The 27,792-nt window shown below is 39.1% G+C and overlaps 1 protein-coding gene across 4 annotated transcripts in view; it reads left to right on the top strand.

Moving 5' to 3' along the window:
- The window catches only part of TMEM108 (transmembrane protein 108), a 673,892-nt gene that overhangs the window by 328,230 nt on the left and 317,870 nt on the right, over nucleotides 1–27,792 (top strand). The window lies entirely within an intron of this gene.

Here is a 27,792-nt window from a genome sequence, read left to right on the forward strand (position 1 = left end):
CTCTTTGTTCATGTCTCTTTTTTTTTTTAAAGATTTTATTTATTTGAGAGAGAGAGAGAGTATGAGCACAAGCAGGGGGAGGGGCAGAGGGAGAAGAGAAGCAAACTCCCCGCTGAGCAGGGAACCTGACCTTGGGCTCTATCCTGACACCCTGAGATCATGACCTAAGCCAAAGGCAGATGCTTAACTAAATGAGCCACCCAGGCGCCCCTGTTCATGTCTCCTTTGACTACATATTTGGTTATTCACAAATGTGTCTATTTCCTCCATTGAATTTTAAGATCTTTAAGGACAAATTTCATATATTGATTTTTTTTCCCACTGAGAAGCTAGAAATAGTGGGTACTCAGTGGTATTTGCTGATTAAAAAAGGTTTATATAAAGGAAAGCCTGTACAATTCAGTATTGTCATTATGAAGTACTGTTATCCCTGCACGTAAAGTTTAGGTATTTTTCCAGATTTTGTAAAAATACTAGGACCTGATGCTTATGAGAAAGTAAGTTTTGTATTCAGGCAGACTTTAGATGGGGTTTCATCATATATGAAACAATTTATCATCTTCATTATTAGCTTCTCACAGCTTCTCCTCTGGGTTCCTTTATCTGGGAAGCAAAGTGGCCTTATGAAAGGAGCATGGACTTTAAAACTGACCAGATGGGTGACTTGGGTAAGCTGCTCTACCTTTCCCTGCATTCATTTCCTCAGCTATAAAACAGGGATGATTACAGTTCCCTTGCACAGTTCTAAGACACATGGTTGGGCTTTGTCTCTTATGCCTTCATCCATACCCTCATCATTTCTCACATAGATGTTTCACTGGGAATGATTATGCTATTCTTTCAACCCATTTTCCACACTGGTGTTTGTGGAATGTAGATCTCAACACTTTTCCTGTAATTTAGTACTTCTTCATCACCTCTAGAATAAAAGTCAAATTTCTTACCATAGTACTAGAGGCTCTGACTGCTGTTTTATTCTTCAACACTATCTTTCTGCTTTCATGTTGGTTGATTCCTCCAGGAAGCAGACATCAGCATGGAATTAGAAATGCAAGAGATTTCGTGCCTGTGAAAGGTACTGGAGAAAAGGAGTAGGAATAGGCAGGGGAAGTTTAGGTTGTGATGCTGGTCTGACACCTGTGATAGAGGGGAAAGGAAGGACAATTGGATAGGAAGAGTCTCAGACTTTGATACAGCTCTGTGAAAGTCTTTTCCAGTCCAGTAAGGAGCTTTGGTGTAACAATTACCTGTATATGAGTCCCCGCTGTTGGCAAATGGTGAGCCTTGCTCAGGCATTGGCTAGAGCTGCCTGGGAGAGTAAAACCTCAGATTGAAAGTCGAGGCAGATCCGGGATGCTTGGGTGGCTCAGTTGGTTAAGCGTCTGCCTTCAGCTCACATCATGATCCCAGAGTCCTGGGACTGAGTCCCGCGTCGGGCTCTGTGCTCAGTGGGGAGCCTGCTTCTCCCTCTGCCTGCTGCTCCCTGTTCTCATGCTCTCTCTCTCTCTCTCTCTCACCAGTAAATAAAATCTTAAAAAAAAAAAATAAAGTTGAGGCAGATCCTAAAGATATCCATAGCTAGCAGCTAGCAAACTGTACGCCTTGAGGCAGATTCTCTTGAAAATAAACCTGAGCAGCCGCATACCTCATGACCACTATAGTCTTCTTTGTATTCTTTGCTCTGCCATGTCAAGTTCCTTTAGCAACCATTGAACAGATATGAGTGCCCACTTTGTGCCCATAACCAAGCTTGCTGAGCAAAACCAGGCTCTCTGGAGCCTACAGCCTAATGGGGGAAATAAATGCTAGTCATATATTCACACTGACAGGTCCATAACTGTCAACTGCAGTGAGTGCTCTGAAGGAAAGGAAGCTCAGTCTGTGGGAGTGGGTGACAAAGGAACCTGGATTCCTTGAACTCACCACAGTCTCACCACACAGTCTCTTGCCTTTCTATATTTGTGTGTGTTGTCCTTCTGCCGTAACATTTTTCCCTGCTTCTTTACCTAGCCAACATCCTCAATAATAACATCCATAAACACATATAGGATGACCATATGTCCCCTTTGCCTTGGGTACTTGGGTAGTTACAATCAATCCCTTCTGTTCCAGTGTAATTGTTAGCATCACTCTCATGCTCAAAATGTCCCAGTTTGGATATTATGTAGTCATTTATTTGCCAAAAATTTGCACTATTCTACACATTTTATACAAAATATTCCCTTAATGCTCACTATATCTTTGGAACAGTAACGACTTCTTACCAGTTTTACAGTGTGAAAAGTGAGTCAGAGGTTAAATAAACTTAATCAAGGTCACAAAGTGAGTGGTGCTGGGATTTGAACCCAGGGAGTCTGGCCCCGAGCCTGGTCCTCTCAACCACCAGGCTGTTTTGCCCTTCATAGGGCTTTACTTTGTCTTTTTTATTTTTATTTATTATATTCAATTAGCCAACGTATAGTACATCACTAGTTCTTGATGTAATGTTCAACGATTCATTAGTTGCGTATAATACCCAGTGCTCTGCTGGCTAACTGAACATTAAAAAAAATTACTAACACCCAGTGCTAATCACCACACATGCCCTACTTAATACCCATCACCTGGCTACCCTATCTCCCCACCCCCTCCCGTAACCCTCAGTTTGGTTCCCGGAGTCCAGAGTCTCTCATGGTTTGTCTCCCTCTCTGATTTCTTCCCATTCAGTTTTCCCTTCCTTCCCCTGTGATCCTCCGCACTATTCCTTATGTTCCACATATGAGTGAAACCATATGATAATTGTCTTTCTCTGCTTGACTTATTTCACCTAGCATAATCTCCTCCAGTCCCTTCCATGTTGATGCAAATATTGGGTAATCATTCTTTCTGATGGCTGAGTAATATTCCATTGTGTAATATGGACCACATCTTCTTTATCCATTCATCTGTTGAAGGGCATCTCGGCTCCTTCCACAGTTTGGCTATTGTGGACATTGCTGCTATGAACATTGGGGTGCATGTGCCCCTTCTTTTCATTATGTCTGTATCTTTGGGGTAAATACCCAGTAGTGAAATTGCTGGGTTCTACCTGTAGGATAGCTCTGTTTTTAAGGTCTTGAGGAACCTCCATACTGTTTTCCTGAGTGGCTGTATCAGCTTGCACTCCCAACAACTGTGTAAGAGAGTTCTGCTTTCTTCACATCCTCGCCAACAGTTGTTGTTCCTTGTCTTGTTAATTTTTGCCATTCTAACTGGTGTAAGGTAGTATCTCATTGTGGTTTTGATTTATATTTCCCTGATGGCTAGTGATGTTGAACATTTTTTCATGTGTCTGTTAGCCATTTGTATGTCTTCTTTGGAGAAATGTCTGTTCATGTCTTCTGCCCATTTCTTGACTGGATTATTTATTTTTTGGGTGTTGAGTTTGATAAGTTCTTTATAGATCTTGGATACTAGCCCTTTATCCAATGTCATTTGCAAATATCTTCTCCCATTCTGTGGGTTGCTTCTTAGTTTTGTTGACTGTTTCCTTTGCTGTGCAAAAGCTTTTTATCTTGATGAAGTCCCAAAAGTTCTTTTTTGCTTTTGTTTCCCTTGCCCTTAGAGATATGTCTTGAAAGAAGTAGTGTGGCCAGCATCAGAGAGGTTACTACCTATGTTCTCCTCTAAGATTTTGATGAATTCCTGTCTCACATTGCGGTCTTTCATCCATTTTGAGTTTATCTTTGTGTATGGTGTAAGAGAATGGTCCAGCTTCATTCTTCTGCATGCAGCTGTCCAATTTTCCCAGTACCATTTATTAAAGAGACTTTTTTTTCCCATTGGCTATTCTTTTCTGCTCTGTCGAAGATTAGTTGACCAGAGAATTGAGGGTCCATTTCTGGGGTCTCTATTCTGTTCCATTGATCTATGTGTCTGTTTCTGTGCCAATACCATGCTGTCTTGATTATCACAGCTTTGTAAAAGACCTTGAAGTCACGCATTGTGATGCCCCCAGCTTTGGTTTTCTTTTTCACAATCCCCTGGTGATTCGGGGTCTCTTCTGGTTCCATACACATTTTAGGATTCTTTGTTCTAGCTCTGTGAAAAATGTCAATGTTGTTTTGGTAGGGATTGCATTGAAAGTGTAGATTGCTCTGGGCAGCATAGACATTTTCACAATGTTTATTCTTCCAATTCATGAGCAGAGAATGTTTTTCCATCTAGTTGTGTCTTTCTCAATTTCTTTCATAAGTGTAGTCATTTCTAGAGTATAGATCCTTTACCTTTTTGGTTAGGTTTATTCCTAGGTATCTTATGGTTTTTGGTACTATTATAAATGGAATCAATTCCTTAATTTCTCTTTCTTCAGTCATATTGTTAGTACATAGAAATGCAACTGATTTCTGTGCATTGATTTTGTATCCTGCCACATTGCTGAATTGATATATGAATTCTAATAATTTTAAGGTGGAGTCTTTTGGGTTTTCCGCATAAAGCATCATGTCATCTGCGAAGAAAGAGAGTTTGATTTCTTCTTTGCCAATTTGAATACCTTTTATTTCTTTTTGTTGTCTGATTGCTGATGCTAGGACTTCTAGTACTATGCTGAGCAAAAGTCGTGAGAGAGGGCATGCATCCCTGTCATTTTCCTGACCTTAAGGGAAAAGTTCTGTTTTTCCTCATTGAGAATGATATTCGCTGTGGGCTTTTAATAGATGGCATTTATGATATTGAGGTATGGTCCCTCTATCCCTATATTTTGAGGAGTTTTAATCAGGAAAGGATGCTGTATTTTGTCAGATACGTTTTCTGCATCAGTTGAGATCATATGGTTCTTGTCTCTTCTTTTGTTAGTGTGATCTATCACATTGATTTGCAAATGTTGATCCACCCTTGTATCCCAGAAATAAATCCTACATGGTCTTGGTGAATAATCCTTTTAAGGTACTGTTGGATCCTATTGGCTAGGATCTTGTTGAGTATTTTGGCATCCATATTCATCAGGGATATTGGTCTGTAATTCTCCTTTTTGGTGGGGTCTTTGTCTGGTTTTGGCATCAGGATAATGCTGGCCTCATAGAACGAGTTTGGAAGTTTTCCTTCCATTTCTGTTTTTTGGAATAGCTTCAGTAGAATAGGTGTGGTTTCTTCTTTAAATGTTTGGTAGAATTCCCCTGGGAAGGCACCTGGCCCTGGACTCCTGTTTTTTGGGACGTTTTTAATTACTGTTTCAATTTCTTTGCTGGTTATTGATCTGTTCAGATTGTCTATTTCTTCCTGTTTCAGTCTTGGTAGTTTGTAAGTTTGCAGGAATACATCCATTTCTTCCAGATTGCCTAGTTTGTTTGCATATAGCTGCTGATAATACATTCTAATAATTGTCTCTATTTCCTTGGTATTGGTCGTGATTTCTCACCTTTCATTCATGATTTTAATTTGGGTCCTTTTTCTTTCCCTTTGGATAAGTCTGGCCAGAGGTTTACCGATCTTATTAATTCAAAGAACCAGCTTCTAGTTTCATTGATTAGTCTACGTTGTAGTTTCTATTTCATTGATTTCTGCTCTAATCTTTATTATTTCTCTTCTCCTGCTTGTTTTAGACTTTATTTTCTGGTCTTTCTCCAGATCCTTTAGGTATTAGGTTAGCTTGTGCATTTTGGGATTTTTCTAATTTTTTGAGAGAATCTTGGCTGGCTATGTACTTCCTTCCAAGGACTGCCATTGCAGTATTCCGTAGGTTTTGAACTGATGTGTTTTCATTTTCATTGGTTTGCATGAATTGCTTAAGTTCCTCTTTAAATTCTTGGTTGACCCATTCATTCTTTAGCAGGATGCTTTTTAACCTCCAAGTGTTTGCATTCCTTCCAAATTTTTCCTTGTGGTTGAGTTCCAGTTTCAAAGCACTGTGGTCTGAAAATATGCAGGGAATAATCTCACTATTTTGGTATCTGTTGACACCTGATTTGTGACCCGGTATGTGATCTATTCTGGAGAATGTTTTGTGTGCACTCGAAAAGAATGAATATTCTGTTGTTTTAGGATAGAATGTTCTGTATATATCTACAAAGTCCATCTGGTCCAGTGTGTCCTTCAAAAGCTCTTGTTTCTTTGTTGATCTTCTGCTTAGATGATCTATCTGTTGTTATGAGTGGAGTGTTGAGGTCTCCTACCACTAATATATTTTTATCAATATGATTCTTTATTTTGGTTATTAGTTGGTTTATGTTGTTGGCTGCTCCCATGTTGGGGGAATAGATATTTACAACTGTTAGATTTTATTTTTGGATAGACCCTTTAAGTATGATATAGTGTCCCTTTATATCTCTTACTATAGTCTTTGGTTTAAAATCTAATTTGTCTGATATGAGAATTGCTACCCCAGCTTTCTTTTGACGTTTGTTGGCATGGTAAATAGTTCTCCATCCCCTCACTTTCAACCTGGAGGTGTCTTTAGGTTCAAAATGAGTCTCTTGTAGACAGCATACGGATAGGGCCTGCTTTTTTATCCAGTCTGAAACCCTGTGTCTTTTGATGGGGGCATTCAGCCCTTTCACACTGAGAGTAACTATTGAAAGATATGAATTTAGTGTCATTGTATTGCCTGTAAAGTCCCTGTTTCTATAGATTGTCTCTGTTAGTTTCTGGTCTATATTACTCTTGGGGTCTTTCTTCTTTCATAGAACCCCCCTTAATATTTCTTGCAGGGCTGGCTTGGTGGTCACATATTCTTTCAGTTTCTGCTGGTCATGGAAGCTCTTTATCTCTCTGTTCTGAATGACAGCCTTGCTGGATAAAGTATTCTTGGCTGCATGTTCTTCTCATTTAGTACCGTGAATATGTTTTGCCAGCCCTTTCTGGTTTTGCATGTCTCTGTGGGTAGAGGTTTGATGTTATTCTCATGTTCCTCCCTCTGTATGTAAAAAGTCTCTTACCCCTAGCTACTCTCAGGATAGCTTCCTTGGCTCTAAGATTTGCAGGCTTCACTATTAGATGTTGGGGTGTTGATCTACTTTTATTGATTTTTGGGAGGGTTCCTCTCTACTTCTTGGACACAAATGCTTGTTTCCTTCTCAGCTACAATTTGCTCAAATTGTAGTCCTATCTCTCTCCACCCCATGGGGGATCCCAATAAATCTGACATTGGAATGTTTCATGGCATCATTGATCTAAGTCTGTTTTCATGGGCTACTAGCTGTCTATCCATATCTTCCTCAGCTTCCTTCCTATCAGCTTATTTTCTAGATCGCTGATTTGTTCTTCTGCCTCATTTACCCTGGCTATTAGAGTATCCAGTTTAGGCTGCATCTCATTCATAGCATTTTTAGGTTTGGCCTGATTAGATCTCATTTCTGCCCTTAGAAATGATATATTGTCACTAATTCTTCTCTTAAGCCTAGCTATTGACTTCATGATTGCTATCCTGAAGTCTATCTCTAACATCTTGCTTATATCCGTATCCATTAGTTCTGTGGCATAGGACATTGTCTCTGTTTCTTTTCTTTGTTGGGAGTTCCTCCTCCTAGTCATACTGTTGTGAAATGGTTGAGCAAATGGATAGAGTCCAAAATATCAACCACAACCCAAGCAAAATGCACTTTAGAAAAAATCTGAAGTGGTGGAAAGCTACCACAGATACGCCTTCAAAGTCAAGATGATGAAAAAGAAAGGGAAAGGGGGGGGGGGCGGGGAGAGAGATCTTAATCTCTCAGGGTGGACAAAACTGAGTGATCTGCCTGTTCCTGATTGATTTTTGGTGTGTATGTTAGAAGACACTATATCCCAAAATTGCAGAGAAATCATTATATATATATATCACGATTAAGTTGAATAGAGTGAAAAATGCGCTAGTATGGGGGCATAAATCTATAAAACATATATGTGAAAAAATAAAAGTTAAGCAACTTAAAAACATAGGTTGGGAAATAATATTTGAAACAGGAATAGGTTCCCGAAAAAAAAAGAGAAAAAAAACAATAAGAAAAGAAACTAAAAAATGTAAAATTTTAGCCTGAAGCATAAATGTGTCCTGAAGGAACACCTGGAACTCCCTATATTATTTTCCCCTGGTGCTGGAGTTTTACAGTCCTGTGGGATAAGCTTATCATTCACCTGTTCTTCTAGCCAGTCTTCTGGGGGAGGGGCCTGCTGCTTGGCTTCTCAAGCGTCTTTGCCTGGAGTTGTCCCACCCCTTGTCAGGGGGATGGGCTTAATGCTAGCTGGTTGGCTGTGTGGCTTTTGTTCCCTGGTGTCTTTCCGCTTCTGTTTATAGGATCAGAGCAAATATGGCCGTTTGGGAATCTCTGGCCCAGAGCTGCAATGTCGCGGTCTCCTGCCCCCCCCCCCCCCAAATCCTCCAGGTCAAACCATCTCCACTTCTGCACATACCGAACTCCACAGACTCGTGCAATTTGTGCCCACCGCACCTCTCCTGGGGGAGTCATGGGGACCCATGAGTGTCTTTGTGCTTTGTGACTCTGCAACTGCTAGCGGCCGTGAGCTCACGCATACACCCTCTTCCACAGCTCCCTGGTCACGTGGGGGAATGCCCCAGTGTCCTTTTGTGGGCCACACTGCCCTGTGAGCCATCCCTGTCATGGGGGCAAGCTCTTTTATATCTCCTCTAGGATGTTAAACAGCCCGTACCTTCTAGTCCTTTTCAGGGTGGTCTCCTACCAGGTTGGTTTGTGGTTTATGGTAACCTGAGCTGACAGTCCCTTCTGGGCTCACTGACCATAACCAGTCTCCCCACTCGACTGCTTGATCATTCTATCAGTTCAGGCTTCCCTGTTCTTTCTGAGTCTCCTGGAATCCTGAGACCACAATGATTCTGCGTAGAATTCTGCCATGTTTGTCCCTTGTGCCCTTTTCAGAAGGGGGTACCTCTCACTAGAACAGATCGCTGAGGGTCCGGATTTTTTGCTCTGGTGTTGTATCACTTTCTGTGGCTGGCTTATGGAGGCTCCCTCCCCCCTCTGTTTATCTTTGGATATTTCCCCCAAAGATTCAAGGTTCCACACCTCCTACTTGGAAAAGTAGTTGTTTTTCTGCCTGTGGAGATCCAGATAAATCTTCTTACATCTCAATTTGAATTCGTGTATGTTCAGAATGGTTTGATAGATATCCAGCTAAATTTGAGGGACCAGATGAAACAAGGTCCCCTACTCTGCTGCTGTCTTGCCCTCCCACCCCGGGTTCAAGGCTTTACTTTAGAAGCCCTCTTCTGATGTCCAGTTCCACCTCTTCACCTGGCCTAGTTGTTCCCTATGTGATCCTTCATACCTTGCATGTTGTGGGGGCGCTGTGTACTGTTTCTCACTCTTCATTCCCCTCTGCTTCCAGTACCTCACACATACAGAGAGTTCAGTACATTTTTCGAATGACTGGATTGAGACAGGTGAGAACGTCATCGATATGTGCCTCATGGACTGTTAAGCTGGAATAGACCCTTGAGTGAGTAATAGTGCTCCTTTTATCTAACATTCAGACATTACTTACCTTCTCCTCCTAGCTTAATACCATCCCCATACCTACCAGGTTATGAGCACTGTAGACTAAAAAGGGACATCTTTGCAAAAAGTATATTCCATAATTATTTGTTTTGTCTAATTTCCCTTGTGGTGTCACATTCTTTGGGCATTGTTTCTTTTCATGTCCCTGAAGTAATGTTTTATTTTTAGAGAGTTCTAACCAAGAGGGCATTCCAAAGACAGTGATATTTCTGGACTTGTTATAAAAGAATTTATAATTTTAGAAAAAAGACCACAGTTTGCATTTTGCTAAAGGACTTTCAGAGGGAAAGGATAGTTTAGTAATTAGGAAATGAAGGTTTATTTTTTTACCTTGACTCTATTGTTTTCCCTTCTTACCCTCCATAGGGGCAAGTCCTGAAGTAATATAAAACAGACACATGAAGTAATTCTACAAACTTCATGCTCCCGTTATTTTCATGGTTAGGGCCTTCCTAAAGAAAGAGAACTTCTTAAGATATTGAAGATAAAGCTCTTAACATGGTTATATGGAGCATAGAAAAGACACTTGATCGATTATTCTTCAACCGGGAAGCTTTCTGTCATCTACCCATGTATCATGGAGAATAAGATTTTATTTTCAACCATTAGATTTTTAAACACTTCATAGATTATCAGTTGAAAATTACTAGTATTTAAAAAAAAAAAAACCACACAGAGAACAGTATCATGAACTGCATGTACCCAGCTTCGGCTTTTACCTGCATTCTCTCAATCTTATACCCAGACCTGCCTATCCAAGTCATGAATGCTAGGCTCTCTGGTCAGTTGGTTTTTCTTCTAATGCTTGGTTTCCCTTTGCCTAGTCTCTTTACTTTCGCTGAAAAGATCAATCTGTTAGACCTGTTTTAGCCACTCTTCCCTTTTCTCCCCACTGCAGAGAAGAAATGTCCTTACATCATGGTTTGGAGCAGGATGCTGTGAAGTTACCTTATTCTAAAATGGTGTAGACATCCAGGAGCTATCACAAGACAGTATCGTAGGAGAACAAGGGAGGCAGGTGGAGGCAATTCCTGTCAGAATGACGAAGACATCAGAACTGCTCTTTGAAGGATTATTAGCTTTTGGAGAAGCTTTTGGATGGATAACAAATTGCAATTATTCCTTTTTCTTTTTATTATAAGGATGATAGTAAACAGTTTGGCATGCTTACTACATTCCAAACACTGTTCCAGTATTATACTTTACCTATATTATTTCATTATCACAGCAACCAAGTGAGGTACAGGGACTCTAACATTCCCATTTGACAGATGAGGAACCTGAGGCACAGGGAAGTTAATTCACCCAAGGACATACAACACAAGGGAAATAGAAGTTCAGACATTCATGGGTTCATAGAGTAGGTGTGAAGGTCATGGAGACCAACTCCTTTATTAAATAAACAATAATGCAAGGGGTAAAGGCCTTCTCCAGGACACACAGCTAGTGTGTGGCAGGGTTGAGACTCATATTCAGAAACACTGAGTTGAGCCTGGTGTGTTTCACTTGTGCCACTCAGCTGTCTCCACTGCTAGAAGCACCCAGAGGCCTCATGATATCAGTACTCTACCTTTCAGCTTTTGTTATTATTGACTCTTCTTTTACTATCTTCTTCCCTTCAGGAATGTTTAATTTTTTAAAATCTTAACTCTAAAATTATTGAACTTTGCAAACAGAGAATACAGCCTATTCAAGACATGGTGCAAAAGTCAGTGTAAAGTTGGGGAAAATCTCCTGCCTTCTTACATGAAACTCTAAATATAAAATGAATTGTTTTCATGTTTTTTTCATTTCCTCCACCTTATAGCCTTAAAAAAGTGATAGATGTCTGAAGGATAATTTTTTTCTCTGCCACCAAAGGCATTGCACATTGTGGTGCTTATTCATGTTATTTTACTTTTATAATAGAAAAAGCATATACAGAACAAAAATTCAGTGTGAAAGGAACACAAACACATCACTGATTATCAAATCAGAGGCTACAACAAGAGATGGGAATATGATTGGGTTATAAGGATTTCCTTTTTTTTTTTTAATGCAAGTTACTGTATACTCATGGGTTTTTATTTACTATATTACATTCAATTATAATCATTCTTTTTTGACCAAATTTGGCCACTGGAAGTCTCCTTAATTGGTTCTTGTGTCTTTTTTTTTTTTTTTTTTTTTTTTTTAAGAGAGAGCGTGTGTGCATGGGGATGGGGGAGGAGCAGCAGAGGGAGAGAATCTTCAAGCCGACTCTCTGCTGAGCTTGGAACCAGACATGGGGCTCGATCCTGTGACCAATGAAATCATGACCTTGAACCAAAACCAAGAGCTGGATACTTAACTGACTGAGCCACCCAGGTGCCCCTGGTTCCTGCGTCTTTTTGACATAATCCCATTAGTTTTTGAGTCTTCTTGCTTTCTATGACAATAAGATATCCCCAAAAGATGTTTTATGTTCTTGCCAGATTTTTTTCTTTTTCGGTGTGTGTGTGTGTGTGTGTGTGTGTGTGTGCGCGTGTGCGCATGTGAACAGAGCAGTTTAGATTATATGGATTTTAGAACTCCTTGAGAAATTTGAAAGCCATTTTTTAGATCACTGTGCGAGTTGCTATTTTTAAAAACAGAATTTTGGCCTTCAAGAGCTATATTTTTAGAGTGAACCTTATTTGGGAAATGGAATTTATAAGTTTTCTAAATCAAGGGGTTTACTAACTTCATATTTTCTCTTTTTCAACTTTTTGACTCATTTACCTCTTTGCTGAGAGAAGAGAACAAATACACTTACAATTGCTTACTAAGGAAATTTCACATGAAAAGAAATGGGAAGAATTTTCAGATACTGTTCCTGCCCAGAGAGTGGTGAAAAGGATGGCATATTAAATGTTCTCTGTCCTCCACGGTCTTCTTTGCTATGTAATCAAAGACTCTCCCTCCACTCTGCCTCTCTACTGTTGGCTAGAAGTACAAGGAGCTATTTACTTCAAAGTCAGACATGCCTGGAGTCACATTTTAGCTCTCCTCTTACTAAATCTTTGTAGCATTTGAGGTTTTTCTCCCTCATCTATAAAGTGAAGCAAAAGTACTCTTGTAAGTTGAAAGTGAGGATATAATGACACATTCCACATAGTACAAGTACAGGACTGGAGGCATAGCAAGTGTTTAGTAGTTGTCGAATTCTGAATTCCTTCTACCTTGTATTATATTTACACATGCAGGATATGTGTCTGCCTCATTTCTCTAAGCTTTATTAAATATAACACAACTACAGAAACTGCATAAAATGAACAGTTTAATTAACTATAAGGTGAGCATTCTTTTGGACATATCCATGTGAAACAGGTCTCGTCTTCCACCGTTGGATGAGGTACACTCTACGGTAAATCAGGACAGTCCTGATTTTGTAGTGTGGATAATTTTGTAGCAGTTTCCACCACCAGAAGTCACATGTAGGGATGAAAAATGACATTTCATGGATAAATTAAGTTGGCCCAAATCCCACAAAGATCTTGTTAGCATAAGGGAGATCTCATTGTCCACTATAGTGTATTTTGGGCTTACTTCTATGGCTGTGGAAAGACTGGCCCACTTTGCAGTTTTTAAATCACGAAATGACTAGGAAAAATGCTGATGTTTAAAATGCTTGTATTTGTCCCAGAAAGCTTAAACTCCCAAATGTAAAAGGAAATTTGGAATGTCAGGAATCCCTGAGGAGGAGCATTCAACTTAGGATCTTGGTGCTGTTTGGCTGATAAAGTGGCAGTCACCGGCTGTACAGTACAATCCTGATGCAGATGTTGATGACTCAGTCTGGTCTTCTTCTTCTCTGCGTTCCTCCCTTGTCACACTCTTTGGCTGTGAATCCAACTACTTGACCTGCTCCTCATTCTCTAGGTCTCTGGGTTGGATAGAAAGCCTGATGAGTTCTGAATATTGATTCCAGGAGTTCTTTCATGTTTTACCATCCCACATTGACTTATCTCTCTAGTTCCCAGTTTGGATCTGGTAACCCTGCAGGATAAATCTTCTGATAATTGTTTCCTATGCTCCATGCCTTGTAACTATAGGAGGATGCAGCTTGCTCTGTTGCCCAGCCCTGGGAGATTAGTCACTGACTTGAAGTTAACCGAGGAAGTGTCTTTTTTTTTTTTTTCTTTCTGTTCTTGTTTGTTTTTGTTTGAGTAGTTTTTTTCTTTGGTTGGTTGCTGGCCCTTAAGAGATGTCATAAAGGGGACGCCTGGGTGGCTCAGTCATTAAGCGTCTGCCTTCGGCCCAGGACATGATCCCGGAGTCCTGGTATTGAGCCCTGCATTGGGCTCCTTGCTCCGCTGGGAGCCTGCTTCTTCCTCTCCCACTCCCCCTGCTTGTGTTCCCTCGCTCGCTGGCTGTCTCTCTATCTGTCAAATAAATAAATAAATAAAATCTTAAAAAAAGGAGAGATGTCAAAAAGCTATGGCATTATGACAGTTAGCTCTTGACCTTGCTTTATGGACCCAAGTGAGAGAAGCTTGGTTCTGTCATTAAGATTGGTTGTTCCAGGTCCATACTTCTTGTAGTCCCTGGCATTGCTGGTTAGCTTGCTCTGAATCTTATCTCTTTAACAAGACTACACATACTTTGAGAACAAGGAGCATGTCTAGTTTTCTTCCTTGGCACCCGAGCACTCAGCATTATCATCTATCTACCATGTGTTGTGGCAACCAGAGAAGAGCCTTGGGTTTGCTGTTTTGTTTTGCCTAGCTGTCATCTAGCAGGTCAGGTCATTAACTATTTTGTCATTAGAGTTGAAGTCCAACTAGTTGGTGTCTTATAGAAATAATACCTTTGTTAGAAGGAGAGGGCCCACTCTTAATCGAGAACTTTCAGAGAGCTCCAGGTAAATATCATAATTTTGGTTTTGTACCTATTTGAAGAGAGAAAGATTGTTATTAGAGTGTCGAAGTTGACTTTAGGGTTTCCTTCCTCAATCAGGGCCCAAGTATTTTAGTCCATGGTGTGCTTTTGAGGCAGAAGGATGGCCATGGTCCTTGCTCTTGAGGTATCTCTAGTCTTGTTGGACTAATAACAGATGCAAGAGATCTGAGAAGGGTGCTCTGGGACATACAGCATGTGCTGCAAGATTGTCAGAGGGCAGGAAAGGCATCACAGAGATGATAGAATATGAAGGTCTTATGCTGGACCTTCATGAATGGGAGGATTCCTAAGGGCAGAGAGAAGGGCTTTGGAGGAGACCAAGGTATGAACAAACTAATGTGCAGGATGTATTTGAAGGAACTGAGTAAGAAAATTAGGCTGGAGCGGAAAGATAAGACAAAGAAGTAATGGTGGGTAAATTGAGAAGGGTTCGTTATAGGTCATAGGTGATAATAAATGCCTCCTAAGGGGTTTGGAGGTGAGAAAGTGTTCTCGTGAAGGTGATGTTCTCAGATTAGCCTTGGAAGGGCCTGCAGGGTAATAGCAATGGGGTAATGCTGAGAATTGGGTAATTGGTGGGGATAAATTGCTGCTGGGGCTGCCGTTTTGAGTAGTAAGGCTTAGGCCACTATGTTTCTCTCCTACACTAATTCTAACAGATTTTTATAGTTCCACAGTAGCAGTTGAAACACAGAGAAGAATTTTTGCATGATTTATGACGCCAAACAGTACATTCAGACTGTATTTGAATGTTCGACTTGGAATAAATATTAACATGAATAACTTTTTAAGGACATTTCTGATTGATAATAGACATTTCAACGGCTGCTTATTAGACTGGTTCCGAGTCATGAAGCTGTGGCATCAACAATCCTTGACATTGCTGTTTGGGACCAACGAGGGAAGCTTACTCTGTCATTAAGATTGTCTGTGCCATGGCCACAAATGCAGTGAGGAACCATCCTGTGCATGCAGCCCTGGTCACCATGCACATTCATGCATGGGAGGGTCCTCATCAGAATGATGTCAGTTGTCTGGTCACCTTGCCAGTTCATGCTCTATATTTTTTCTATAATTTTGACATATCATTTTGAATTTTTTATTAAAAATAGATTTTGGTTTTTTTTTTTAAAGAAAATGTACATATGAATCTTATGTCTCTGGCTGTAATTCATTTTTGACAGCTTTTTTTGGTCCACTTTAATCTGAATGTGCCTTGTGGACTCTTACAGTGCTGTATGGTCTGGTAAGTTCAATAACACCGATTATAGGTCATCACTTCATAGGGACTGTAACTGAGTAGGGAGTGAACTTGACAAGGAAGGAGAGGAGAGAAGTTCAGGACCCACGAAGAGGCTGATTTGCTGAATAACTACCTTCTTTAATCCCAGATTTGTACCAGGCCACATGGTTCAGAGGTGCAAGCTAGCTCTCATTTCCTGAGACTGGAAAAAATGCTAATGGTCTGGTTGGAAATTTGTTCATTCATAAGCTGACCTGCTGTCAGTAGGTCTATCTTGAATAATAATAATAATAATAATAATAATAACAATAATAATAAACATTCCATGTTCAATCAAATGTCATTTTCATATCTGGTCTATATGTACAGTTCCCAAACCAAACTACACAAAAATGAAAGGCTCAACTAATGGAATTTAAAGGCATGCTCATACTTTGCCAGCTTTGTAGGTTAAGCGTAAGCAGCAAACTAAAATGAGACCAGCAAAGATGAAGAATGTGGTAGGCACGGAAGAAGGTGAAGAGTGGGTCTTCTAGGCACATTAGTGAAACCCTGGAGCACTTACAGCAAGTGCCTAATTACAAAGCAAGACATTCATTACCCCAGAGGGAGATCATTGCCTTTGGAAATCTAGATTCTGGGATCTGTATTCTGTCCCATTTAAAGCAAAACAACCCCCCTCCCGCAATTTTCCTAAAGTCCTTTATGTGAAACACCTTGAGCCAGGCAAAAGGTTATTAGTGAGCATTTCCTAACTCTCCAGCCACTCAAGGCAGTGATATAATTCTCATTGCTTGATAGATATAACAATTCTTCAGGGGAGTCTTTTCTCCAGACTTAATTTTAAAAGGAAATATCACAAAGCTGCTGTCTTGTTGAGGTCCAGTATATAGGGGCTGGATGTCCATGTATTATTAAGACTTCTTCCTGTCAGCTCTGCGAAGGATGACTTTGGGGCAAAGCCATCAATGTTCATTAGTAAGTCATTTCCCACCATTTAAAAACCACACACACACACACACACACACACACACACACACACACACACAGTTTAAGAAGTCAATGCAGTGCTATTCTCATATTGATACTATAAGAAGTTTCAGAGTTTCATTGTAACAGTGAGATAAGGCAGTCGTCCCTGAAGTCAGCATCAAGAAAAATCCATCGGTTAACAGTTTGGAGTTTTTCTTTCCAGTATAATTTACATGCATATAGGTACATCTTTTTTATTTTATAAAATTGGGATCATACTTTAAGAATATATGCCCTACATTTTTTCTTACATTATAATTTATCATGGCATTAGATATTCTCTAAGAACGTGAATTTTTTAAAAAGATTTATTCATTTTACAGGGGGAGAGAGCACATGAGCAGGGGAGGGACAGAGGCAGAGGCAGAGAGCGAATCTCAAGGAGACTCCCTGCTGAGTGCAGAGCCTGACATGGGGCTCCATCTCACCACCCTGAGATCATAACTGGAGCCAAAATCAAGAGTCAGACGCTTAACTGACTGAGTCACCCAGGCACCCCTAAGAACATGAATTTTTAAAGAATGAATACTATAGTTTTATATGGATGTCTGAGAATTTATTAATGAACCCCTTTTAAAAAATTATATCTTGCTTTTTTTTTAACCTTCATAAAATGATGTTTATTTTTGCACATTTAGACTACTGTTTGTGAATTTTTTAGGATAAATTAATGTAAGTTAAATTACTGGTTAAATACATACATTTTTAATAAACAACTTCAGAATGCTTCCAAAAAGCTGACTCCAATTATATTTCCTCCAGGTCTAACGGGAGATTGTCTGTTTCACTGTGCTCCACCAACACTAAGTGTTACTGTTAAAACAAATTGTTTGGCAGATTCATAGATAAAACATGGTATCTTACTTTAATTTTTATTTCGATTACCAGAGAAATTTAATTTTTTCATATACTTGCATTCTTGTATTATTGTTTTTGGCTTATTTTGCACCCTAGAAAGTGATCCTCTTTGCATATTGGCCTCCCTAATGAGCATGAGTGGTAAGGCAATCATAGTTTATAACTAACTGCAAACCCAGGTGAAGGACAGGCTTTCTTATAGATTTGCTGATTAGATCAATAGATTTTTTTTTTTAAAGATTTATTTGAGAGAGAGTGAGTATGTGCATGAGTGGGTGGAGGAGGGGCAGAGGGAGAGGGAGAGAGAGAATCCAAAACAGACTCCCTGCCAATCACAGAGGCTGACATGGGGCTCAATACCAGGACCCCGAGATCATAACCCAAGCTGAGGTGAAGAGTCTGACACTCAACCGAATGAGCCACCCAGGTACCCCTAGATCAGTATCTTTTATGTCTACTTAACAAACATCTGTCCTAACCTTCTGTTCCTTATTCTTTCTCTAACAGTTACTGATGATGGTGCATAATATGCTCTAATAAGTTAAGAGATCTATCTGATGGGTGGAATCGTTTTTCTTACTATGAATTTACAGTTCATTAGCATCATACTATTAAAACTTTGCTTATTTTATTAACTACTACTCTCAACTTATTCACTACCAACTTCTTAAAATTTTTTGGCCAAAGAAGACTGTGGAGAGCATCAAGTTCATTTTTCTGCCATTAGGCAAAGCCTAATCAAACTAGCCTGGAGGAGGCAGTAGAGAGAAAGCACTGGATTAAGTGCGAAGACTTGGTTTTGGATCCTTGCCCTTCGAGTAAACGTGGCTAAGCCAAACCTCTCTGAGCCTTAGATTGTCCATCTGTAAAATGGGAATAATAATCTCAGCTTTACTTACCGTAAAAGCTGTTCATTTAAAAAAAAAGGGGGTACATAAAACACTTTGTAAAGTGTTTTTATAAAATTTTATAAAATATAGAAACTTTTATAAAATTACAGAAATTTTTATATATTTTATATATTTTTATAAAAATAGAAATTTAAAGTACTGTAGAATTCATCTTTTTTATTTCATTAAGGAATTTCATGAACTGAATAAATACTGATTAATATTGAGTATTTTGTATGTGGCCTTCTGGTGTACAGGCCCCAAACTCTTAATACAAATCTTAGCTCATACCTGAAAGAGCATACTCTATAATTTTTTCTATACCTATTTAATCTTCTCTTTCTAAAAACTCTGAAGAGTTGATTCTCTGATTTGAGAGACATCTAAAAAACATCATAGATCAATGAAACCAGTAGCTAGTTCTTTGAAAATATAAAATTGATGGATCCCCCAGCCAGACTCATGAAAAAAAAAAAAACTCAAAGTCACAAATGAATGAAAGCAGAGGAATAACAACCAACATGACAAATACAGACATTTGTAAGATAATATTTTGAAAGATGGTATGCCAACAAATTGGACAACCCAGAAGAAATGGATAAATTCCTAGAAACATATAATATACCAAAACCGAAGCAGGAAGAAATAAAAAATTTTGCCAGACTGATGACCAACAATGAAATTGAATCAGTAATCCCCACAAACAAAAGTCCAGGGCCACATGACTTCACAGGTGAATTCTACCAAACACTTAAAGAGCTAATACCTATTCTTCTAAAACTATTCCAAAATATAGAAGAAGGAAAACTTCTCAATTCATTCTATGAGGCCAGCATTACCCTGATACCAAAGAAAAAACACCACAAAAAAAGAACTACAGGCCAGTATCTCTGATGAACATAGCTGCAGAAATTCTCAACAAAATACAGCAAATCAAATCCAACAATACATTTAAAAAAAGCTTCACCATGATCAAGTGGGATTTATTCCCAGGATGCAAGAGTGGGTCAGTATTCACAAATCAACATCAAATTGACAAGAGAAAGGATAAAAACCGTAGGTTTATTTCAATAGATTGAGAAAAACCATTTGACAAAGTACAACATCCATTCATGATAAAAACCTTCAACAAAGTAGGTTTAGGGGCGCGTGGGTGGCTCAGTCAGTTAAGTGTCTGTCTTCGGCTCAGGTCATGATCCCAGAGTCCTGGGATCAAGCGCCACATCAGGCTCCCTGCTCAGTGGGTCCCTGCTTCTCCCTCTCCCATCCACCTGCTTGTGCACACGCGTGATCCCTCTCTCTCTCTCTTTCTCTCTGTGTCAAATAAATAAAATCCTTAAAAAAAAAAAAAAAAGGCTTAGAGGGAACATAACATAATGAAGGCCTTAGATAAAAAACCCACAGCAGACATCATCTTTAATGGGGAAAAACTGAGAGCTTTCCCCTAAGGTTAGGAACAAGATAAGGATGTCCACTCTCACCACTTTTTTTTTTTTTAAAGATTTTATTTATTTGAGAGAGTGAGTGAGTGTGGGAGAAAGCACAAGCAGGGGGATCAGCAGACAGAGAAGCAGGCTTCCCACTGAGAAAGGAGCCTGATGCAGGACTTGATCCCAGGACCCTGACATCATGACCTGAACTGAAGGCAGACACTTAACCGACTGAGCCACCCAGGCGTCCTACTTTCACCACTTTTATTCAACACAGTACTGGAAGTCCTAGCCATAGCCATCAGACAACAAAAATTAAAAGGCATCCAGACTGGTAAGGAAGAAGTAAAGCTTTTGCTATTTGCAGATGACATGATACTATATATAGACAACCTGAAAGACTCCATCAAAAAACTACTAGAACTGATCAATGAATTCAGTAAACTCATGGGATATAAAATCAATATACAGAAATCTGTTGCATTTCTATACACTAATAATGAAGCAGCAGAAAGAGAAATTAAGAAAACAATCCCATTTACAATTGTGCCAAAAATAGTAAGATAATCTAGAAATAAACCTAACCAAAGAGGTGACCTGTACTCTTTTTTTTTTTTTTTAAAGATTTTATTTATTTATTTGACAGAGATAGAGACAGCCAGCAAGAGAGGGAACACAAGCAGGGGGAGTGGGAGAGGAAGAAGCAGGCTCATAGCGAAGGAGCCTGATGTGGGGCTCGATCCCACAACGCCGGGATCACGCCCTGAGCCGAAGGCAGACGCTTAACCGCTGTGCCACCCAGGCGCCCCAGGTGACCTGTACTCTTAAAAACTATAAAACATTGACCAAAGAAATGGAAAGATATTCCATGCTCATGGGTTAGAAGAACAAATATTAAGATGTCTATGCTGCACAAAGTAATCTAAGATTTAATGCAATCTTTATCAAAATACCAACAACATTTTTCATAGAACTAGAACAAACAGTTCTAAAATTAGTATGGAACCATGAAAGACCCTGAATAGCCAAACCAGTCTTGAAAAAGAGCAAAACTGGAGGTATCACAATTCCAGACTTCAAGTTATATTATAAAGCTGTAGTAATCAAAGCAGTAGAGTACTGGCCCAAAAATAGACACATACATCAATGGAACAGAATAGAAAACCCAGAAACAAAGCCACAATTATATGGTCAACTAATCTTTGATAAAGCAGGAAAGAATATCCCATTGTAAGACAGTCTCTTCAACAAATGCTGTTGGGAAACAGGTTAGCTACGTGCAACAGAATGAAACTGGACCACTTTATTATACCATACACATACATACATAACCTCAAACTGGATTAAAGTTCTAAATGTGGGACCTGAAACCATAAAAATCCTAGAAGAGAGCACAGGCAATAATTTCTCTGACTTTGGCTACAGCAGTATTTTTCTAGGTATGTCTCTAGAGGTATGGGAAACAAAAGCAAAAATAAACTGTGACTGCATCAAAATAAAAAGCTTCTGCACAGCAAAGGAAACAATAAAACTGAAAGGCAGGCTATGGAATGGGAAAAGATATTTGCAAATGACATATTTGATAAAGGGTTAGTATCCAAAATATATAAAGAAGTTTTAGAGCTCAAGATCCAAAAACCAAATAATCCAATTAAAAAATAGGCAGACTGGGGCACCTGGCTGGCTCAGAGGAGCATGTGACTCTTGATCTTGGGGTCATGAGTTCGAGCCCCATGTTGGGTGTAGAGATTACTTAAAAATTTGTTTTTAAAAAAAGGCAGAAGACATCCAGGTGGCAAACAGACTCATTGAAAAGATGCTCAGTTATCATTCATGAGGGAAATGCAAATTGAAACCACAATGAGGTATTGACTCACACATGTCAGGATGGCTAAAATCAACAACACAAGAAATAGCAGGTGTTTAGGATGTGGAGAAAAAGGAACCCTCTTACACTGTTGGTGGGAATGCAAACTGGTGCAGCCACTGTGAAAAACAGTATGGATATTCCTCAAAAAGTTGAAAATAGAACTGCCTTACAATCCAGCAATCACAGTACTGGGTATTTACCCCCAAAATACAAAAGCACTAATTAAAAGGGATACATGCACCCCAATGTTTATTGCAGCATTATTTACAACAGCCAAACTATGGAAGCAGCCCAGTGTCCATTGATAGATGAATGGATAAATGGATAAAGAAGATAGGGTGTGTGTGTATATTTACATATGTGTGTATATATATATATGTATGTATGTGTATATATATATGTGTGTGTGTGAATAAATTGTGTGTATATGCATATATGTGTGTGTGTGTATATAATGGAATATTATTCAGCCATAAAAAGAATGAAGTCTTGCCATTTGCAATGACATGGATGGAGCTAGAGAGTATAAGGCTAAATGAAATAGGTCAGAGAAAGACCAATACCATGTGATTTCACTCATGTGGAATTTAAGAAACAAAACAAACGGACAAAGGGAAAAGAGGGAGAGGCAAACCAAGAAACAGAACAAACTGTTGGTTACCAGAGGGGAGGGCGCTGGGGCGATGGGTTTAAATAGGTGATGGGGATTAAGGAGTACACTTATCGTGATGAGCACTGAGAAATGTATAGAATTGTTGAATCACTATATTGTACTCCTGAAGGTAATATAACACTAAGTTAACTATACTGGAATCAAAATAATAAACTTAATAAAAAATAATGTGGTGGCATAAGAACATGAATGTATGATGCTTGTTTTGAGTGTCTCTGAAAACTCATTTTTTGGTACCTTTCTTGCTAAGTTTCAGTTATTCTGCCTCTAATAAAATACCGAGTCTATAAACCATGGTGAGGTTAGCAGTACTTAGAGTTTTAAAATGCAAAGCGTGTCTTGGGAGGAAGCTTGCATCTTTTTCCTCTGATACTAAACTCAAGTACTCTTTTCTGAAACTGTTAAATGGTAGGAAAGGATAACCAGGAGGATATAGTCCATCATTTCAGCCTTAAGTTTATAAATATATAAAATATATAAAAAATTAAGTGATACAAATCAACTTCCTTTCAGATCCAGACTGAAAGTTAATCAGCCAAAGGGGCACCTGGGTGGCACAGCGGTTAGGCGTCTGCCTTTGGCTCAGGGCGTGATCCCCGCGTTATGGGATCGAACCCCACATCAGGCTCCTCTGCTATGAGCCTACTTCTTCCACTCCCACTCCCCCTGCTTGTGTTCCCTCTCTCTCTGGCTGTCTCTATCTCTGTCGAATAAATAAATAAAATCTTTAAAAAAAAAAAAGTTAATCAGCCATGAAACAGTCAAATTTATAGAACATTCTTCCTTATTGATTAGTTGGCATACCTAGAGTGCTATGAAAGCTCTCCATTACTTCTTGAACTCCAAGGCCTAGGAACTGTGGCTGATAGTATCCTCTGGCCTCTTACCTAAGTGATATATAAAAGTTTTTCTTCTGTCAAATTTTAAATTTATAATTTTCTTTAGTTGTATAATTTAAAACGTATCAATAGGGGCGCCTGGGTGGCTCAGTTGTTAAGCGTCTGCCTTCGGCTCAGGGCGTGATCCCGGAGTTCTGGGATTGAGCCCCACATCAGGTTCCTCTGCTGGGAGCCTGCTTCTTCCTCTCCCACTCCCCCTGCTTGTGTTCCCTCTCTCACTGGCTGTCTCTCTGTCAAATAAATAAATAAAATCTTAAAAAAAAAAAAAGTATCAATATATTAAATAGTTCACTGTTTAGAAGTTTTTAAAATAGCATTTGCTCATAATTCTAAACTAACACAGTGGTCATTATTTTAATTTTTAACTTTTTAAAAAAGACATGGTTTTACAAAGTATAATCAGATTATATTCAATATTATAACTTGGGTTTTTTTTTTTCACTTAACAGTAAATCTTCAAAAGCTTTCCTAATTCACAGTATAGTCTTGATAATATTAATTATCAAGATAATATTAGCAATATTTTTATCAAGCAGTCATACTCTTTACCATTCTCTATTGTAGAACATGTCCATAGTTTCTAATTCTAGAGTAGTCATTGAAGCTGTATTTATAATACATTCACTCATAAAATGATCAGATATTTAAAAGGGAAATTACATAAAAGAAAAGGGCACAAAGCTGTGTAAGTATCTTAAAAAGTTCATTTAGACATAACTGGAAAAGTTATTCTGTCATATCCATGGCTTGGGAGGAAAAACATCATCTTTTAATATGTTTGTAGATAAAGATTGGAAAGGTTAGAATGAAGTCCCACTTGGGTAGGAAGCTGGGACCGTCCCTGATTAAAGCCTGAACCTTGACCTTACTGCACCCTGCAAGAAAGCTTGTTTCTCATGCCCTAGTTGGGCAAGAAAAGTGTGGAGGCAGATCTGCTTCTGGGACTGGTTCTCCATCTTTATTGTGTGTATGATCTTGGCCAAGTCACTTTATTTCTCTGGGCTAGTTGAATCTTATTTAAAAACAGATCAGAGGTCTTAGATACTTGCCAACGTTCCTTAATTCTGTGACTTGTTAACATCATACCTGCTTAACATTGCTCTGAGTGGGGGCACCTGGGTGGCTCAGGTCATGATCCCAGGGTCCTGGGATCGAGCCCCGCATCGGGCTCCCTGCTCTGCTGGGAGCCTGCTTCTTCCTCTCCCACTCCCCCTGCTTGTGTTCCCTCTCTCGCTGGCTGTCTCTCTCTGTCAAATAAATAAATAAAATCTTAAAAAAAAACAAAAAATACCATTTCTCTGAGTGGTCTGGAATTATGGGAAATTAATAAGACTGCAGGGTGGAGGAAACTTAATTCTGATGGAGGCAGAAGTTTCCCAGAACAGATAAATAAGAAGGCCCAGTGCAACTTGCTTTAAAACATTTTTATATCTCTCCCGACAATTCATATTTACTGTTAAGACAGGGTGTCTTTCTGAATTGAAAATCTGGCTATAAATAGAGATGCTTTCAATTCGTTGAAAACTCAATTGGTGGATGGCTGTGACTTCTTTTCTGCTGAATCCATTTTATCCTGCTGAGAAGTCAATCCTTGGTCATTTGTAAACCTCTCATTTTCATTTATGACAATAATGATAACAGGGGAATTGATATGGGAAGCAGGTACCCTGGTAGCTAAGAAGGTCTTAGAAGCTGGTTCGTAGACCAGCTATTGCATGGATGGCAAATATTGTAGCTTAAGTTTCTAGTTCAATCCTATTTCCAAAGGAAACTTTTCTCAGGATGTACAAATGTGCAAGTCTGTGTTTCTTAACCCTTATAACCCATGTCCTTCCTGAGACCTTAGAGTTAGTCATTCTCTTTGTCCCTCCACTCTAGTGTGTACACATACACACATGAAAGAAAGATGCTTCTAACCAGGTTGATAAGCCTTGGTACAAATAAAAAGAGCATTACATTCATTTCAGGGCAACTTGGTTATAGTTTCAGATCATCCACTTCCTTGCTCTTTGGCCTTGGATAATTTGTCAGGCTCCTCCGTTTTCTGTAAAATGAGGGTTTTGGCTAGAGAAACTCCAATATCTACAAAATTATACTTTGAGAAGTAGAAGTCCTGAGACATAAATAAATGCAGGCCTGGCCCCAGGCACATTGGTAAGGCAAGACATACTATTTGCCCTGGAATTTACTCCTTCCTTTCTGTACACCTCATCATTCATTCACTTTCCCTACTTCCATTCGCCTTAGCATCTGGCACTTAGTAGAATTCTGCTGCCTCCTGCTGGCAGGCCCCTTTCAGCAGTAGGTTAGCGGTTTTATGACATATCCACAGCTATCTTGCCCACTTAGCATATTCATATGCTAGCCATTCTTCAGCATTCAGGTTAAATGCCTTCTTTGTGAAGCCATATTTGATTCCTTCATCTAATACTAATCTCTCCAATCTACTAGCTTCCATAGCACTTCTTTCTTTCTTTCTTTCTTTCTTTCTTTCTTTCTTTCTTTCTTTCTTTCTTTCTTTCTTTCTTTCTTTCTTTCCTTCCTTCCTTCCTTCCTTCCTTCCTTCCTTCCTTCTTTCTTCTTTAAGTAAATGGTATTTATTCTTGCTTTGTAGACATAAATAATATTTCTTTTACTGGATTATAGTCCCTCTGAGGGCAGAATTTATATCCCAATTCCTGGTACATCTGTTGAATGAGTGAATGAATGACTGAGGCAGGGAGTTAGTGAGTTGAATGAGTGAATTAATTCATCACTGCATCCCCACTGATACTATGGTGTTCAGTATTAGACTCTCAATAAATATTGATAGATGAACAATTCTGCTTTTCCCATCATTCCCCTAGGTCCTTTCCAGATAAACTAGCTTCTTAATGTCTGATTAATGAAGAAGTTATTAATAGCTGATATGTTGCTGCCCAGAAAGGAATTTGTGTTTTATAGCAGATTCAAAGGTGTGATTCTTTAATGGTATACATTTCAGATAATGGACTAGATAAGAGGTTTATGGGATGTGTGATGCATGTGGTCAAGGACAGACAGGAGCTTCCATCTACCATGTGGGTTCCTCTCAGCCTCTGTAGAAAGCTGGTCTGATTTACTTGTATTAACTTTTAATTTGTTATGTAAAACAGATTCTCCATAGAACACTTAATAATTGTTGCAAATCTAACATCCAGCTGGTGTTGTGTTCTCTTGCAAACATTTTTTCCATTCATCTGCAGTGTTTTTATTTTTGCCATCTTGGCCATGAATCTATAAGCTACACTGAAGAAGGAAGACTGAGATTATCCCAGAGAATGGAGATCTGGTGTTCTTAATCTCTTCCACAGTATCTTCCTGGAGCTCATGAAGCAGTGCTCACTTAAATTCACTCTTGAGGGTGCAGTGAGTAGTCTCTTTCATTGCAACTGGGAGATGAGGGAGACTCTTAGGACCTCTAATGAACAGCACAGTCTTTATTTTTTTGGATTAAATCTGAACAGCCTCACCTCATCCAAACACACAATTCTGATAGCTCTGCCTCAACCACCACCATACACTGTGCCTTTCCTATGATGTATGCCAAAACAGATGATAGATAGTAAGAACAATGCAAACCCTGAAGGCCTGATTATTTTGTGACTGTTCCCTTATTTAATTCAGTCTCCATAAGTTTTCTGTGGATTATATTTCTCAGATTCCAGAAGACCAAGTATATCTAAATAATTTGTTATAATGCCCAGCAGAGTACCGTGAGTGAACTGACAACAAATGACTAGTGATGAGAATGGAGGTTTGCAAATACAACATCCAAAAAACCAGGGGGAAAATTCAACTTAATGTTGAGTAGTTGGCCCCAAGAGGAAAGAAACGTCTAGGTGTCTCAGTGGGAGAGGTGGTGGTTGTCAGTGTTTGTACTGCAGGTATTTTCCTCCTTTTCTACTCTCAGCCACCCCCCACCCCCCAGCATGTTAGGAACATGTATACCCTGGGGTGGGAGGGATATTTAAAACAAAACAAAACAAAACCTAAAGCTTGGTTAAATTGGCCATTGCAAACAATGTTGTTGAAATTATGTAGAAGCCATGACCATGGGTCATTGTGGGAGCAAGATACAGCCTTTGATTTGTCTCCAGAATGCAGTGTGTTTAGAAACCCATCACTCAAAGTTAATAGTGCTGTGTTCATGATGGTTGGATTTCAAGAGTCAATTTAAACATCTTTTATTCAAAGAAAATCCGTAATATTTTGTGGTGATTAATCTGTTCCAGGTATACTTGAGATTTAAGGAGTGGGCAAAAGGTAAAAGTAGATTTCTCATTGTTTAGAGTTTTGATGGTGAAAACATCATTTTTAAAAAATCTAATTTATTTAAAAATTTTTTATTCAATTTATTTAAACTAAAAAAAACCCAACCAATGCACCCGTTTCTTCCATCCCCCACCCCTTGGCTCCTGCATCCACCAATCTGTTCTCTGCATTTATGAGCTTGTTTTTGTTTGTTTGTTTGTTTGTTTGCTTGTTTTTTTTTTTTTTGATTCCACAC

Source organism: Ursus americanus, chromosome 20, assembly GCF_024610735.1.
Source record: "Ursus americanus isolate L20-20 chromosome 20, mUrsAme1.1.p, whole genome shotgun sequence".
Taxonomy (NCBI): Eukaryota; Metazoa; Chordata; class Mammalia; order Carnivora; family Ursidae; genus Ursus; species Ursus americanus.